Source organism: Diabrotica virgifera, chromosome 3 (genome assembly GCF_917563875.1).
Source record: "Diabrotica virgifera virgifera chromosome 3, PGI_DIABVI_V3a".
In the NCBI taxonomy this organism is placed as follows: domain Eukaryota; kingdom Metazoa; phylum Arthropoda; class Insecta; order Coleoptera; family Chrysomelidae; genus Diabrotica; species Diabrotica virgifera.
In genome coordinates this window covers 152,140,017-152,153,664 of record NC_065445.1, presented here as the reverse complement: position 1 = coordinate 152,153,664, position 13,648 = coordinate 152,140,017, and the positions used below count along the sequence as shown (strand labels likewise).

At 31.9% G+C, this 13,648-nt stretch overlaps 1 protein-coding gene across 1 annotated transcript in view; it reads left to right on the top strand.

Annotated features, from left to right (window-relative positions):
- The window catches only part of LOC126882125 (uncharacterized), a 994,490-nt gene that overhangs the window by 446,355 nt on the left and 534,487 nt on the right, over window positions 1-13,648 (top strand). The window lies entirely within an intron of this gene.

Below are 13,648 nucleotides of genomic sequence, written 5' to 3'. Positions count from 1 at the left end.
GGTAGAAAAGTATAAAACAATAAACTAAATTAATTCTGTGTCCGAATCCTGTACTTCTTTTTCAAACTCCTCATCTGAGCTTAAATATTCATTCTCTTCTTCTTCGTCAGACTCCCCTCGAGACTCGGATTCCTCTTCTACATGATCTGTAAATAGTTGTAATATGTATTTAGACTTAATTGAAAATTAATAAGTGATTCATTAATTAAGCTGCTACGTATTCTCTGTCCTTTTATACGGATTCGAAGGCTGGACAACCACGGGCGCATCTGAAGAAAGACTTGCCATTGTTGAGATGTGGTGTTATCGAATAATGTAAAAAATATCATGGACACAGCACGTAACAAACACAGAAATATTAAGAACGATGAAAAAGGCAAAAGAAATACTCAATACTATGAAGGAAAGAAAAATATGGTGAAAAATATATATTTCTTTCATAGTGTTGGGTATTTCTTTTGCCTTTTTCATCTTTCTTAATGTTTCCGTGTTTGTTACGTGTTGTGTCCATGATATTTTTACATTATTCGATAACACCACATCTCAACAATGGCAAGTTTTTCTTCAGACGAGCCCGTGATTGTTTAGGCTTCAACTCCGTATAAAAGGACAGATAAAACGTAGCAACTCAATTAATTAATCACTAATTAATTTTTAATTAATTCTAAATACATATTACAACTATTTACAGATCATGTAGAAGAGGAATCTGAGTCTCGAGGGGAGTCTGACGAAGAAGAAGAGAATGAATATTTAAGCTCAGATGAGGAGTTTGAAAAAGAAGTACAATATTCGGACATATAATTAATTTAGTTTATAGTTTTATATTTTTCTACCTATATATTTATAATAATAAATTTGTCTTTTTCTATCATATTTGCAAAATCTTTTGTATAGTACGTATTATTTTCCTTTATTTAGAAAAAGTTACTTAAAAAACTATAATATTATATAACAATTACTCAAACGTTTCGAGGCACAACAACATGGGTATCGCCAGGCCACGTGATTTTTCTCGAGCGAACGGACTCACTCAGCTACAGCAGAGGACGCAAACAGCTATCGGTATACACTCTTTCTCACACTGCTGCTTACCCATAGCGCTTTTCATTTACATGCACGCGTAATTTGTTTAATCACCTGGCAGTTGGAAAATTTCACCAAAAAAACCTGTCTTTTTTAGAATATTTATTAATGTACATAGCTATGCATGTATAGTTGTATATTTTATACTCGTTAATAGTATGTACCGGGTGTCCCAATAAGAATGGCTCTCGGCCATATCTCAGGAACGGTTTATAGTAGAGCTTTGAAATAAAAAATTTTATAACAAAAGTTGCCTCAGGAAAAGCCTGGAAATTATGTTCATAATTGTGGGTCCACCGCTAGAGGGCGTAATTGAATATCAAAAATAAAAAAAGCTAAATTTTACAAAATTTTCCTAATGAAGGGGCACTGGAAATCCGATTATTGTATTCTTCATCAAATTCTGCGCATATTTGATTTAACAAGTTTAACTCTACCTTTGCAAATAAGAGGTGGGGGTGAGTGGGAACCTTGTTATGAAAAAATGGCTGTAAGTCCGGTTCTCCTAAATCAAATTTTGAAAACTGGGTCTTGTTGAAGACAGATCTTTTTCTTCAATGTAAGCGTGATAATTTTGAATCATCCTAATAAGTAATAAGCCAGCTGGGAGGCGTTATTTAATTTTTTTCAGAAATCTACTTTTCTTTGGAAAATATTAAATACAAGTATGCATTTTTAATCATACTTTATAAAATTAGATTAAATGAGAAATAGAATAGCGAAAACTGCATGTCGATACCTTTTGTCTATCTCAAGATATCTCGAGAAACGTGTAAATTTTATACATAACTGTTACTATCACCGGTAAACTAAGTTAATGAAAAGTAGTGTGCTGTGGAAAAAAACAAAATAACATTTTCCAGATGTCAACGTATAAAAATATAACTAATTAAAACAACAATATAAAGAGAAACAATACTATTAAAATTAAATATAACACAGAACAAACAGAACTACTTACTGACGACCTAAATATTCAAATTGTTGCCCATCATACACTACTCTAGAATACATTATCCAGAGAATACTAAACGCCATTCAAAGCATATCGAGAGCAGAAATTGAGACTGCTGTTCAATCTACTCTTGAAAGAGTAAATGTTTGCAACGAAAATGATGGGCAAAAATTTGAACGTTTATGTCATCACTAAATAGTTGTTTTTATTTCTTTGTAATAGGGCTTTTCAACGCTTCTCATTTGTTTCGAGCCTCTGTCATATGCCGTATAATCCGTGTATAATATTAATATACGAGATATGAACGAGGCTCGAAACAAATGAGAAACGTTGAAAAGAACTAATATACGTTGACAGCTGGAAAATTTTTCTTTGTTGTTTTCATAGCACACTACTTTTAATTAATTATTTCATTTACCGGTGACAGTAACAGTTATGTTTTTAAATTTACACGTTTTGTAAGATATCTCGAGATAGAAAAAAGGTGTTAACATGCGGTTTTCGCTATTCTGTTGCTAATTTTGTCTAATTTTGTAATATGGTATTAAAAATGCATGTTTGTATTTAATATTTTCCAAGGAACACTAGATTTCTGAAAAAAATTAAATAACGCCTTCTAGCTGGCATATTACTTAGTAAGTTGGTTCGAAATCATAACTTTTACATTGACGAAAAAGATCTGTCTTCAACAAGACCAAGTTTGCAAAATTTGATTAAGCAGAACCGGACTCACAGCCAGTTTTTCATAACAAGGTTCCCACTCACCCCCACCTCTTATTTCCAAAGGTAGACCTAAACTTGTCAAATCAAATATGCGTAGAATTTTATGAAGAATACGACGATCGGATTTCCAGTGCCCCTTCATTAGGAAAATTTTGTAAAATTTAGATTTTTTTATTTTTGATATTCAATTACGCCCTCTAGCGGTGGTCCCACAATTATGAAAATAATTTCCAGGCTTTTCCTGAGGCAACTTTTGTTATAAAATTTTTTATTTCAAAGCTCTACTATAAACGGTTCCTGAGATATGGCCGAGAGCCATTCTTATTGGGACACCCGGTACAGATTCAAATGAAATCTTCAGATGCACCCCCTGAAAATAATCCTGGGGCGCCCATGCAAGTATCTTGCAGAGTTAAAATCGCCCTCAAATCGCCTGGCCTGTTTATTTTCTTTATATTTGAATATTTAAATTTACTTTAAAGTCACGTCAATGATATTTTTTGTAATAACAATTTTTACCCTTTTTTTAACTTTGGGGAGGATTTTTGGGGAAAATAACCGCTACCCGCCAGCCAGACTGGCATTTTTGTATTAGGCTATCATGGAAGAGTCACCTGGAAAATTTTTCAGGTTGCCTAAAATACCTACTCAAAAATGTCTCACAGCTCTTATGCTAAAACGATAGCTATCATAGTTGATTGAAATATTATTATTATCTCATACCGGTTTAATATTGTGTATTTATTACTTAGTTACGAACCACATAAATGTATACTTTATGCCCGCGCGAGCATAATGGTATACTTTATGCACGTGCGAGTATAATGTTATACTTTATGCCCGCGCGGGAATTAAGTATATCTCTCCAAAGCATGCCAGTAGTACGGACTCATTTACGCATTCAGTATTATTTTCTGCCATCCATTGTTGAAATTTAGCGTATTCCTTGTCGCACGTTTCTTTGGATTTTTTCGGTAACAGATTCTCCACTAGCCACGGTACTAAATACCTGTTGCGATACAATATTACTTCTAGTTGACTTAAGGTTTTATAGATTCTCATCTTTGTTTTTCGGTGGACACTTTTAGACCGAAATATATGGGAGAGGGCAAAATAAGCTCCGTTTGCCTGCGTTATTCTCTTCCGTATTTCTCCATCTTCTGATCCGTCGGCATATATTTCTACTCCCAGGTATGTAAACTTTCCAACCGTTTCAATGTCATCTTTATGTACAATGTTTTGTGGGACTATATTTCTCCTCGTCTCATGTCATTATTTTTGTTTTTTCTGTGTTAATTTCCAGACCTAGCCTTTTTGTTTGAGTTTTTAACTCTGCGTATGTTTGCTGTGCTCCTGTTGATGTTCTACTCATAATAAATATTAGTATCATCGGCATAAGCGGCCAGTTGAACCGTTCTGTTGGTCAGTAGTGATGTTGAAAAAGTAACTATTCGTTACAACGTACTCGTTACTTACGAATACCGTAAGTAACGATTACTATTCAGAGAGGCAAATCGTTACTTTGATTACTTTGATTACTCTGATTACTTCGTACCAATCCTATCAGAGCGAGTACCTATTTGAGTATTGTATCTGCAATCGGTTGATATCGGAATCGGACCGGTATTCCATGAGTGTTCCGTATCAGTACAGTTAACTAAAATTTTTTCTATGAAGGGCGAAGGCTATGAAGAATTTTACAGGATTACAGGGCGCTGAGAAGTAGCTGAAACAGAGGGAGGTATATCATTTAACAAAGCATGAGAGCATGCACCCAGAAACAGATGTCTATACGATTTGTGGAGGTAGATAATTCACATAATTTCATAGATGTTCGTTTCTTTAAAAATAAAAATGCACCACATTAGATTTTAATAATAAATACACACTATTCTTATCACGCCTAGAAAAAAAATAGCTTAGATTGACCGGAAAAAATGTAGAAATGATAATATTTCTAGACTATGATTATCAACTTTAATTTTACATGTAGGTATGGCATTGTTTTTATTAGACCAGGACATTTAACATTAAAAAGGGTCCCGGACAATTGCCCGAACACAGTTTCCCGAAAAGCAATTCCCTGAAAGCAATTCCCCGAATGGACAATTCGCCGAATGGACAATTTCCCGAATGGACAATTGCCTGAATAGACAATTGACAGATAAACAATTGCCCGAAAAGAGAATTGACCGAAAAATATATTTAAATAGTTATTGCTTTATACAGTCGGAAAAATGACAGAATACCCATTAACGATCACATCAATCACTTATTTTGTATTTGCTGTCATTTTCTATAAATGACAAATGTTTGTTATAGAATAAGACAGCAAATACAAAATAAGTGATTGATGTGATCGTTCATGGGTATTCTTTCATTTTTCCGACTGTATAAGTTATTACTGCTTAGATTGTGTTCGACCTAGCTATCTCGTTAATTGATTTATTATTATAATATATATTTTTTATTCCATGTTCCCTTCACACTTTACTCAGGATTAGGACTGGCAGCGTACCGCTGACGTATTTAGAACTTGGAATAAACATCCAATTTGTAATTTTTTTGAGATTTTTTTGAATTTTTTTAGAGTTTATTTTAATTTTTATTGATTTTTAAAAATTTATTTATGCACATATCTTTATATAGGGTGTCCAAAAAGTAGTGGAACGGTCGAATATTTCGCGAACTAAACATCGGATCGAAAAACTGAAAAATACGTGTTCAATCATTTTCAAAAATCTATCCAATGATACCAAACACCAATCCCCACTACACCCCCTGGAGGTGGGGTGGGGGTAACTTTAAAATCTCAAATGGAAACCCCTAGTTTTTCTTACAGATTTGGATTCGTTACGTAAAAGTAAGCAACTTATATTCAAGACATTTTTTCGAACTGTGGATATTTAACATTAAAAAGGGTCCCGGATAAGTACTATAATTGGGAAAAACGATTTATCCTGATACCATAGGTAAATTATAGAAACGGTCTAAATCTCGAGAAATACACTTCCAAATGAGAAACCAAAAAACAGGTTTTCAATATTTTTCGAAAACCTATCGATAAACGTCAAAAATGACCCTCCAACCCACCCCCTGGAGACGGGGTGGGGGGTAAATTTAAAATCTTAAATAGCAACCCCCACTTTTTATTGCAGATTCAAATTCGTCATGAAAAATTAAACTACATTTATTCGAAACATTTTTTAAAATTACTGATAGATCGTATTTTTCCAATTAAAGCGCCATCTATCAACAATTCTAAAAAATGTTTCGAATAAATATTGCTTAATTTTTCATGACGAATCCGAATCTATAATAAAACGTGGGGGTTGCTATTTAAGATTTTAAAGTTACCCCCCACCCCACCTCCAGGGGGTGGGTTGGAGGGTCATGTTTAGTGTTATTCGATAGGTTTTCGAAAAGTATTAAAAACCTTTTTTTTGGTTTCTCATTTGGAAGTGTATTACTCGAGATATTAGACCGTCTCTATAATTTACCTATGGTATCAGGATAAATCGTCTTTCTCAATTATAGCGCCATCTATCCACAGTTCGAAAAAATGTCTTGAATAAAAGTTGCTTACTTTTACGTAACGAGTCCAAATCTGCAAGAAAAACTAGGGGTTTCCATTTGAGATTTTAAAGTTACCCTCCACCCCACCTCCAGGGGGTGTAGTGGGGGTTGGTGTTTGGTGTCATTGGATAGATGTTTGAAAATGATTGAACACGTATTTTTCAGTTTTTTGATCCGATGTTTAGTTTGCGAAATATTCGACCGTTCCACTACTTTTGGGACACCCTGATGTATGATACGATAAATTATGTGCTATTGTTATGATCCAAAAATCTAATGATATCTGCCGGGCCAAAAAATTAGTAGAATTTATAAAACAAATTCATTTTTAATTATTAATTAGTCTGAACAAAATTATGTTTTTTAAATAATTTGTTTTTAATAATTTTTAACATAATAGATAACATATCATTTCATTTCTATCCATTGGAAGGTCGTTGTTATATCGGATCTTATACTTATACGAAATACTGAGAAATGCGATTCTCGATATGATTGCCGGTACTCAAATACAAAAGTATTCATACTAATCAAAGTATCCTACTAATACAAAATATGTACTGAGAAATGCGATTCTCGATAGGATTACCGGTACTCAAATACAAAAGTAACAAAAGTAATCAAAGTATCAAAGTAACGAATACTGTAAATGATTACTTCATAAAAAAGAACGATTTGTAACGAATACTGGAAAGTAACTATAATCAACATCACTAAGTCAGTAGGTTTCCTCGTCCAGTTTGCATTTACCTAACGGCATACTCCAGTGCCAGGTTAAACAATGTTGGGGCCAGCCCATCTTCCTGCTTTAATCCCTGCGAGATTTTGAAAAAATCTGACCGATGGTTTTGTATTCGTACACATGCTTGAGTTTCATCCATTGTGGCTTTAATGAGTCTAATTAGCTTGTGTGGTATTGCCAATTCAGCCAATACATAGTATGTAGCTTTCCAAGTAATGAAGCTTAAAATAGGACAAAACCTCGCAATTTTTACAGAATGGATCGATCTACTTGAAAATTTGAGAATAAGTAGTGGATAGTCCAAGAATCAAAATCTATATCATGCCGAAAGGCGCATTTGCCATGGGGGTGGTTGCCACCCCATCTCGCGGGTGAAAATTTCTTAGTACATTTTGATCACAAAAGTTGGTAAAAACGTTCATTCTAAGCAAAAAACGTTCTATACATTTTTTTGATAAAATTGATAGTCTTCGATTTATTCGCTATCGAAAGTGTTAGTTTTATATCGAAAAAATCAAAGTTTTTAATAAGTTTTCTGCTAATAACTCCAAAAGTTTTCGTTTTATCAAAACAACTTTACTTAACAAAAATGTAGCATTTGAAAAAATAAACAAAACCGTTTAGTTGTTTTAAATTTTCTTTAAGACCAATAGCAATTCAGCTATACTTTATTATATGTTGGCTCTTCTTCGTCAAATGCTAAATATTGTAGTTTAAAAGTCAAATGACGGGAAAACTATGCATTTTTCGAGGACAACTTGTTTAAACTAATTTAAAGTATTTAAAAATATCTATCACCAGAAGTAAAAAAAGTCTCTAGCTCAAAAAGTAAGTGACTTATAATGAAAAGAATGCCAGTCCCTATTTTTTTCAGCGAAAAAGTGATCGCAACCCTAATTAAAATTCGTCATTGACCTTATTTGGTCTTTTCTACTTATGTATTAGTAATAGGTTATAGAAGTTTGACCGGCTTAGAATGATTAGTTTAAAAAAAAATGGAGTTAAAAGCGAATAACGAATTTTTGTAGTTTGGAAAAAAATAGCCTTTTCTTCAGAATAGCAATATTAGTATCAGAGATACGAAAAAATATTAAAATATGAAATTGTAGCTTATTTAATTCCCAAGAACCCGGTTTGCAAAAATTTTTTCTACTGTAAAAATTGAGTGAGCTATTGACAATTAAAACTTGTAATAACATGCAAAAACCACCTTTACCACCCCTTTCAAAGTCACCTCTTTTTGCGAATGATGATTTTAAAAAGATTTAATAGTAATAGGCTTATAGATCTTATAAAAACCTATAAAATTATTTTTTACCAAACTCCCTAAAATGAAAAAAAAAGAAAGTTCCGGTTAAAAAATCAATATTTTTTTTTGAAAAAAAAAAGGAGAAATCCAATTGGAAGCATAATAATGTAAGTTAGCGGTGTTTTTAGTCATTGGCCTTATTCATTTTTATTTATTTATGTATTAATTATTAATATATTGTAGAAGTTTGACTGGCTTAGAATGATTAGTTTTAAAAAAACTGGAGTTAAAAGCGAATAACGAATTTTTGTAGTTTGTTAAAAATGCCATTTTCTTCAGAATAGAAAGATTAGCATCAAAAATACGAAAAAATGTTTCAATATAAAATAGTAGGTTTTTTAATTCTCAAGAACTTGGTTTAAAAAATTTTTTTCTGCGGCAAAAATTGAGTGAATCGTAAATGAGTATATCGAAAAAATTGATTTTTTTCTATACAAAACTAACACTTTCGATAGCGAATAAATCGAAAACTGTCAATTTTATCAAAAAAAATGTATAGAACGTTTTTTGCTTAGAATGAACGTTTTTACCAACTTTTGTGATTTACCACCCCCATGGTAAAAGCGCCTTTCGGCATCATATAAATGTTGATCCTTAGACTATCCACTACTTATTCTCAAATTTTCAAGCAAATCGATCCATTCTGTAAAAATTGTGAGGTGAAAAGCTTCGGTTCCTGGCCTAGTATAGTTTGTTCCTTTTCCACGGAGACGGGTGGGGATAAATTTAAAATTTTAAATATGAACCCCGCGATATTTCGCGAAATGAACATCAGATCGAAAAATTGAAAAATACACTTATTTAATATTTTTGAAAAATCTATCGAATGACACTAAACACGACCGCCCACGGAGGTAGGGTGGGAGTTACTTTAAAATCTTAAATAGGAGCTTCCATTTTTTATTTCAGATTTGTATTCCTCACTTAAAAATAAGTAACTTTTATTCCAGACATTTTCCCCCACTTTATGGAAAACTTGCCTTAACTTTTTTTGGTTTTAGGACTTGCTCTTCACAACTAAATAGGTCCACATAACGCTCGAGTAACTGCAAACTTAGCATACTTTCCTCCCCTACTATTATACATTATTAAATTGGTTTGTTTTTAGATTTTCCGTTAATTCTCATAAACTTAGTTTCTTTTTAAACGCTTTTCTTTAGTTCAATAGTTTGCGTCAAATCTTTAGACGTTAATTTGACTGCCTTTTCTTCAATGCAAATGAATGAAAATTTGGAGACATATTCCCATATGCGGGAACAATACACGAAGAGTCAATAAAAAATGTTTTTATTGATTGTTAAAAACGATTTTAATGGAAAATGCTTAAATTTTCTTGTTTTTTACAATGTAGAAACTTTTACGGATTGTAGCTAATGATATGAACTATATTATTATATAATTTTACTTTTTACGTTAATTGTTTACGTTATGCTTCATAAATAAACAATAAAGTTTCAAATTTTGAACGCTCATATATTTGTTTATATATAAATCAGCGTTTATTCGTGTCCAATTTCAATACGATACGAAACAAAACTTCAACCAAAACTCGAATTCAAAAAATTCGTGTTTTTATCGTAGTCTTAGAAAAACCACCGGTAGAGACCTTTTGTGCTACAATTAACATTAGAATTCGTTTGGTCGTATTAATTAATTAAACGTTTTTCTTTAGTTCAATCGTTTGGGTCAAATCTTTGAACTTTAATTTGACGGCCTTTTCTTCAATGCAAATGACTAAAAATTTGCAGACATATGCATTAGCGGAAACAATACACGTATAGTCAATAAAAATTTTTTTGTTAATTAATTGTTTAAATAAAAAAACGATTTTAACGGAAAATGCTTAAATTCTCTTGTTTTTTTTTACAATGAAGGAACTTGAAACTTTTACAGATTGTAGCTAATTATATGAACTATACATTTAAAACATAAAACTATACATACAAAAAAAATTTAAAACACATTAAATGTGATTATTTTACATATTTAAGGGTTTTTACCCTGACCAGTGGTTTGATCCCTGGGTTAATTTTAAAATTAGAGTGTGTTTGTTCAAAGTTTTCTCTTTATTTGAGGTAGTTACAATTATAAGACGATAGCTCTGATGATGGCATTAAAAATGCTGAAAGTACTTAGCTGATTTTAATAAATTTATTTACACACTATTAGTTTTTGAAAACATACACCAGTTTCCGTTTTGATTTATATAGAAATGTGTACAAGTCAAACAGTCTGTTTCTATTTAAAACTTATTACGCTTGTTGACCCCTAGAAAATGTTTGTTATCTACTTATATGTTTGTCTAGCTATCCGATCGAGATTCGAGTATATTCGAAACTGTGTATCTATCCTCTCGATCCGGCAACTGCATCGTGGAAAATCGTAGCAAATCCTCCATATATGCGAAAAGCGGAAACTCAATTTCGGAGGTAAAGCTTTTTTATTTATTCGACAGCAGATATAAGGTTTGCATACAACGAATCTCACCTCGGCGACCCCTTAGCAATGCAATCATTGGTGTCGAACCTCTAATATTTCTGGGGTCCCAATAAAAATCATAACGCCCATAAGTATTTGACATTGATATAAATATGTCTTCTTCCTTCTTGTATGCAGGCGTAGGCTTTAACCTTTAACTACCCGCGCATCAAGTTATAACATAACTACACGCGTGGCGTACTTTATACGCCACAAGAAAATACACTTAAAAACAGCGGATTTGTTTATTTTTATTTTGAATACACTTAGTTGTTTGTTATAAACCTTATTCAGCATCAGCGAATACTTGGAGTTCTTTCTCAGTAAGCCAATTGGGATTTATAACTGGAATCTGATTCCATGATAAATAAAATTACTAATAAAATTTTTTTGAAATGCGATTTTTTACATGAGAAGAAAAAGTATTGTGTATAAAGAGAAATATATTTTGTGCCATATTGACTTAAAAACAATTGAAAGATGTAGTTATATTACTACTTATATTACTTTAATTGTGGCGTATATTATCCACCACCGGAAACAACAAATACTAAAATGTAAATTTGTAAATTACGATCTTCCCAGAACGCCGATTATAACGAAACTAAAACCAATTGTAAAGCACATTCCAGTGATAGGTTAGGTAGATAAAAAAGGTCAAAAATAAATTTTTTAAATATATTTGCAGTAGAATTCTTACATCTGGCGTACAAAATACGCCAGCGCGTGTAGTTGAAGGTTAAAGCCTGTTTCTTCTTCAATATTAGCATCCTAAATTGTTTAAATTATCGCACCATCTTTTTCTTGGTCTGACAATACTTCTTCGTCCATTTCGTGACTTATATTGTGCTATTCGTACTATAGTTCAGAGAAATAAGGAAAAAAAATATCTTATTGGTGACACAACCCCCTCCAGGCCGAAACCAAATTGTTGGAGTAGTATAGACATCTATATTAATAACCTATATGTTTCCTGCAGCCGATTTTGATGATATACATAGGTATAAACAAATGAAGATCAAAAAACGGTAAATTTTCGCTTTTTTCGTCTATAACCAAAAAGTTAAGTATTTTAAACAAAGAGAGTGAGAAACTCATAAATCGTGTAAAAAACTTCAATATGGCGTTCGCTGAATATGTCTATCCTTATTGGTTGCTTAGAAAATTGCAAAATAAATCATAAATTTTCAGTTTTTATAAATATTCATAACTTATGTAAAAAATAACTTAGAACCTTCTTATTACACAGAATGCTGAGACTTCTGGTGCTTAAATCATATCCTAAATTTCAAAACAATTGGTTAAATAGTTTAAAAGGTATTTATCCCAAATTAATTTTTTTTGCAACGCTCTAAGTCAGAAGATGATGAAGTTACAGTAATACTTTGGATAGTTTATGAAAGAAGAAGATTTATACTATTAATTTAATTTAAAAAAAATGACAAAAAATAATTCTAAATACTGCAAAATTATTTTGCAAAAACATGTGAATTAAAAAAAGGGGAGGCTAATTTCGTCCCTAATTGTCCTAGGACAATTTTGTTTTTCTTCCTAGATGTGTATAAAAATTCAGTCTTTCCAAATATAAAAAAAAATTTCTACGGGTAACGGTTAAAAAGTTATTCTAATTGCTTATAAGTAAGCAAAAAATCGACGTGTTTTTGCAAAATAATTTTACGCTGTTTAAAATTACTTTTTGTCATTTTTTTTAATTAAGTCAATAGTATAAAATGTTCTTCTTTCATAAACTGTCAGAAGTGTTACTGTAACCTCATAATTTTCTGACTTATAGTGTAGCAAAAAAAATGAATTTGGGATAAACAAATTAAATAACTTTTAAACTATTTGACCAATCGCTTTGAAATTTAAAATATAATTTAAGCACCAGAAGTCTCAGCAATTCGTTTGATAAGAAGGTTCTAAGTTAATTTTTACATAAGTTATGAATATTTATAAAAACTGAAAATTTATGATTTATTTTGCAATTTTCTAAGCAACCAATAAGGATAGACATATTCAGCGAAGCCATATTGAAGTTTTTTATACGATTTATGAGTTTCTTACTCTCAAATTTGTTTAAAATGCTTAACTTTTTGGTTATAGACGAAAAAAGCGAAAATTTACGGTTTTTTGATCTTGATTTGTTTATAACTATGTATATCATCAAAATCGGCTGCAGGAAACATAAAAGTTATTAATATAGATGTCCATACTACTCAAAAAATTTGGTTTCGGCCTGGAGGGGGATGTGTCACGAGAAAAATCTTATTTCTCTGGACTACTATCCTATCCTCCGCCATTCTACTAATGTGTTCGTTACACTCCTGTTTTCGTTTTGTCACCCATCCATTTATGTCTTCTATATTGCATCATCTTCTTATGTTTTCGCTCCTCTTCCTATCCAACAGACTTTTCCCTGATATTCGTCGAAGTATTTTCATCTCTGTTGTTTCTAGTAGTCGTCTTGTTTTAAATGTGTCAGGTCTTGTCTCCGCCGTGTATGCCATAGGTCTAATTGCTGCTTTATAGATTCTTGCTTTTATATCTTGTCTTAGGTGTTTGTTCTTCCAGATTGAGTCATTAAGAGATCCCGCCGCTTTACTTGCTTTTCAGCTTTGTTGTCGTACTTCCTCTTCGACATCTCCGTAACTGGTTATATCTATTCCCAGATATCTAAACCGTGCTTCCTGCTTTATTATTTTCCCATCAATTTCGATTTTACATCGTAATGGGTATTTAGATGTTGTCATACATTTGGTTTTTTCTGATGATATTATCA